We start from the raw sequence: 6,000 nt of genomic DNA on the forward strand, positions 1-6,000 counted from the left end.
TCTCAGAGGTCAGAGGTCATGGAGCTCGGGATTCAAAACTGACATCAACAGTTGTCGTTATATATATCGGAACGACGATGACATTTCCACACTCGTAGCAAATCTCCTCAACAGAGAAAGCAAATTAGCAGCGTTTGAATTGAAATGTCAGACGCCGTAATGCGGAAGCGACGTCCGGAAATACACAAGTTTAGCATGCAATTTTCGATGGTTTATGCCAACATAGAATGTGTCTAATAATTACTGAAATCCGACAACTTGGGTGATAGGAAGTTCGACTTTTATTGACGCGGGCGATGGATGAAGTGGTTCAGGAGATATGATATCATACATAATTCACACCAGACGACAGTTGGTTTGTTTGGCTTTGTTTGTTTTTTCTTGTGATGTAATGTTTGTAACTTTTCCTCCTGAAGTAACTCAAGCAACGTGCAATGCGATATATGAATATATATTTAGTCAAAATATTCACCATTGTTTCGAACTTTGATGAATAGAACGTACAGCTGTCTCGAGATAAAAGCTTTGTTCCTGTATTCTGTATGAAGTATTCAGTTCGCATTTGTGTCGAACCAGGGGTTAGGCTACTCGAAGTATTCTCGTAGGTACCTTTAACTTCGACAAAACGGTTCTTGATCGTGTTTAGGATGAGAATGGGTGTGGTTGGGAGAATGTTGTTTTACGACACAGTAAGGAATATTCCAGCAAAATTCCTCGAGCCAGACGAACGACATGCATGAGCCCCACCCTCAAGGCATCCGGCCCACCAGCTTATTTGTCATAACATCCTATTTAAGAGCTCTTGAGTCATATCAGTGAACACGACCGATATATTTATAAGCCCGGGATTTCATATAGAATGTCTGACCATGCGTGTTCATACTTGGGGATTCCACAAAATTTCATGTTCATATGCGTAGATTTTCATCGAAAATTCTGTACCTACCAGAATACTGGTTTTGTCAATGGCAGCTTTTATATCCTTATAACTATTTATGTAGGGGCGGATCGCACGCGCGCGCGCACGCACGCACGCACGCACGCACACACACACACACACACACACGTAGACCTCCTTTCTCCAAAATCCTGGATCCGCCCCTGGTTTATATACCTGTCAATGGCGTGTGTTCAGGTACAAAAAACTTCTTCCTTTACTTATTCTCCTTTTTCATCTTCCGGTGATGCTGAGCCTGCATCCGGGTAACAAGTTATATGAATTTATATTATTGATCGGGTACTTATTTTTGATAAATGAATAGTCGTGATGTCTGTAATCTATATTTCACGTTTAACACCTCTTGTATTAGATCATGTATACTATTTGCAGCTGTGTCTGGTTTTCACAGGAATAGCTTCACAATAGGTGCCTTTATAATAAAAGAGTAGATTAAAGTAATACGTGTATTCTAAAGCTCGCCACTATTGATATGGCCTGATCTCCCACATATACATACTGGTGAGTGAGTGAGTGAGTGAGTGAGTTGGGTTTAACGCCGCGCTATTCCAGTTATAACACAACGAAAGGGAAAGCTTTTAGTTATTCAAGCCCTAGACTAGACTAAAGCTTAGTCTCTTAAATATAATTTGACAGGACCAAATACCTCCATATGAATTGAAAAGAAGCCCCAGTGAAATCAAAGATTCAGATTCCGTATTCAGGGGATAATGTAGACTTGCTTCATTCAGATTTTGCATTGTTTGTGTTTGTTGGTTGCTGAACGCCACCCTCAGCAGTATTCCAGCTATATGACAGCGGGTTGTATTGTTGACAGGAATGAGTGGGTGAATATTGCTTAACGCAGAATCGGCAGGTTTTCAGCTCTTCGCTGTTTGGAAAGGGAGGGACGGAAGAAATATATTTCAAAACCTTTGAGACAGGCTTGTCTTAGATATTTACCACGTGAAACCTAGACTAACAGCTAGTCTCTGAAATGAACATATTTTACAGAAAATAAACGTTTTTACATTAAAATCATAATACAATAAAAAAAAGAGCCCAGAGACTCTCTTCATTTTCAGAAGTTGTGGAAATCTAGACTTGCCACATTTTCTAGACTTGCGTGGGCTTTCTTGGATATATTTGCTTCAGGGTCTGTACGAGAGACTAAGTGAAACCCTAAAGCACGGGTATGCTACCGACAAAACTAGAATCATGGTCGGTTCCAACTGGGATTCTAACCATCAATCACAGGCTTGCCTAAGGGACGCAACTCTGTACAGCGATTTGCATTACGATAGAAAAACGAAGGAATTGTGTACGACCATATCCCTGTGACGTTGATAGATCTTCATGTTATCAACCATAAGTTTGCCCTGGTCCAGACCCGAGTATCCAGAGACCGCCGAGGTGGATCTGTCATATACAACTATATATCACATGTCACGTAAAGATGAACATGGTTACCTCCAGTGTGGTCCAGACGGACGGCTAACATATAGAGCTTGGTCCAACAGCTTGGTCCAACAGTTAGCTCGTCACACCGAAAGTCCGGGTTCAGTTCCCCACAGAGGCATACAATGTGTGAAGCCCATTTTTGTGTTCCTCGCCCTTATTAGTAGGGTTGGCAGGGTAGCCAAGCAGGTAATGTGTTCGCTCGTCATACCGATGGCCCGGGTTCTATTCCCTGTATCAGTACACCTAGTTCATTTCTTGTGTCTCCCGCCCTGATGTTTCTGGAGTGAGTGAGTTCAGTTTTACGTTGCACTTAGCAATATTCCAGCTATATGGCGGCGGTCTGTAAATAATCGAGTCTGGACAAGACAACCCAGTGATCAAATGCATGAGCATCGATCTACGCAATTGGGATACGATGACATGTGTCAAACAAGTCAGTGAGCCTGACCACACGATCCCGTTAGTCGCCTCTTACAACAAGCATGGGTCACTGAAGACCAATTCTAACCCGGATCTTCACAAGTTGATGCTTGAATAATTATATGCGGCGTATAAAGACATTCATCAGCTAGTCAAATACCGATATGCACGAAGGAGCCCACGCATGAGACTGGACACACTTCCTGATTAAAACACAACCAAGGCATCTGAAACCAGCGATCATCCCCGTTTGAACCAACCAGCTTCATCATTATCAAATGTTTCAAGGAGCATTTCTTTACTGAACGCGATAGCCGAGGTTATCACTTTGCCATACTGAAACTTAACCAGAGAATAACATGAGGTAAGACCAGAAAATAACATAAGGTGAGACGTGAGCTTTATACAGGGTCGCTAGACGGGGGTGATGAGAGTATTATTAGTTTATGCAGCCCTGATATCAAATAGCGACTGATGTGGTATTTTCGACGGGGGGCATTTCAGTATAAGGCGCCTGCGCTGTAAACTATGCGTGGTAGTAGTCCGTATTTGGAATGACCCAGATTTGGTGAACTTGGGGCTTGCGTAAATCTAACTTTAACACCACTCAAACAAGGTAATATAAACCCTATTGACGTCAAACGTATGCATTTATTATGGATGCTACATACTATATACTCCTCCAAGGTAGGAGATATGACATGACATTGATGTAAGACGTATGTATTTATTACGGATGCTATACACTATATACTCCCCAAGGTAGGAGATATGACATGACATTGATGTAAGACGTATGTATTTATTACGGATGCTATACACTATATACTCCTCCAAGGTAGGAGATATGACATGACATTGATGTAAGACGTATGTATTTATTACGGATGCTATACACTATATACTCCCCGAGGGTAGGAGCTATGATATGACATTGATGTAAGACGTATGTAATTATTACGGATGCTATACACTATATACTCCTCCAGGGTAGGAGCTATGACATGACATTGATGTAATGTATTTACGTATGTATTTATTACTATGACATGACATTGATGCTATACACTTACGGATGCTATACTCCCCCAAGGTAGGAGACTATGATATAGCATTGATGTAAGACGTATGTATTTATTACGGATGCTATACACTATATGAACTCCCCTATACACTATAGGAGCTATGATATGATGGCATTGATGTAAGACGTATGTACTTATTACGGATGCTATACACTATACACTATATATACTCCTCCAAGGTAGAATATATGACATCACATTGATGTCACACGTATGTATTTATTACGGATGCTATACACTATATACTCCTCCAAGGTAGGAGCTATGACATGACATTGATGTAAGACGTATGTAATTATTACGGATGCTATACACTATAAACTCCCCCGGGGTAGGAGATATGATATGGCATTGATGTAAGACGTATGTATCTATTACGGATGCTATACACTATATACTCCTCCAAGGTAGGAGCTATGATATGGCATTGATGTAAGACGTATGTATATATTACGGATGCTATACACTATAAACTCCCCCGGGGTAGGAGATATGATATGGCATTGATGTAAGACGTATGTATCTATTACGGATGCTATACACTATATACTCCCCAGGGTAGGAGCTATGACATGACATTGATGTAAGACGTATGTATTTATTTATTAAAACGCGAGTTTTGGGGAATCAGCTCGCTTGGCAAGAGGTCTGCCCATACCAACCCACACACAACACAACACCTGAGTAAATAAACAAGGAGTTTATTACACAGCAGTCACTGAACGATTTTACATAATCAGTCAATAATAGCATAGTTTACAATTAATTATTAGAACATGTTCACAATGCAATCAGATATCAAAGTACATAAACATCACATGTAGATTCGTTATACACGACACATACTACATTAATCGCGATACATATTCCAATGTACACAACAATAGTTCAGAACTCTACACATCACCCCAGTGGGGGTTCATACAATCTACATTCTGTAACGGTCCCAAACAGCATATAGTATTCATGCACAACGTAATACAATAGTTAAAATATCCGACACACTCTATACATTCTATAATAGTCACAAAACAGTGTAGTGTCAATCAGTATGAAATACACAATCCTAAACTGCAATACAGAAGATATGAGACACATACTAAGGGATGCCTCGTTCCACATAAACCTGAAGGTACTGCCAGGGTTGTAACTTATAGTTAAGGTATTTACAATAGATTAAAGTTAACCTAGAATAACAATGGTATATATGTCAAAGTAGAAGAAAGTAAAGTTTCTTACCTGAGTAAATAAACAAGGAGTTTATTACACAGCAGTCACTGAACGATTTGTGACTGTGTGTTGTCCCTGTTTTATACCTATTCCATTTATCATAGATAATCCCATTTACTGATACACTGACGATAAAGTTGTTGTTGTGAACTTCAGTTGCTATATCTAAATCCTATTGCCTAACTCGACTGACGATACGGTGCCAACTGCGCACTTAAGCTACTCTATCTTGACCGGATTATATGATAATTTTCATAAACGTATTGAAGACATCGGTGTTGATGGGTGAAGTTCACAGTGCATTTGATTAGCTTATTGCTATCTGCAGACCCGGACCAGATACTGGTTTCGGATGTTCATTATCAATGTGACCCTTGGCAGCTTGAAGATTGTGAACCGTGGTCAGTTAATCTGTACATGTCCAGTTTTCAATAATATATACTGTCATAAATATTGGTAAAACTTTGTCTAGTTTTACCGTGTTAATAGTATCCCCCTGTTCTTTTAAAATTTCGTCCCGAAATTTGTATAAGCAAAATAACACCATACTATTTACAGTACGAGTGATGGGTAAATCGTGGTACAGAAACAACTGGTATCGCGTACCCATGATGACTGACAAGAACATGTGTACAGATTGAACCTAGTCCGTGGAAGGTGTATACAAAGGGAACAATAGGTGCAAGATGCAAGTTAAGGAACCAAGTGTAAGTAAGGAGCATTAAAGGGATAGTGATAAAGCTACTGGAACATCTGACAATCATGATGCTGAGTAGATTAGCGATGTGCCTCTTTCCCAAAACAATACACAAGAAAAACTTGCATCATTTTATGTGTACACCAAATGGAACAGCATATAGGGTTTGG

Source organism: Haliotis rubra, unplaced genomic scaffold, assembly GCF_003918875.1.
Source record: "Haliotis rubra isolate DU_JTF1 unplaced genomic scaffold, ASM391887v1 Scf41, whole genome shotgun sequence".
In the NCBI taxonomy this organism is placed as follows: Eukaryota; Metazoa; Mollusca; class Gastropoda; order Lepetellida; family Haliotidae; genus Haliotis; species Haliotis rubra.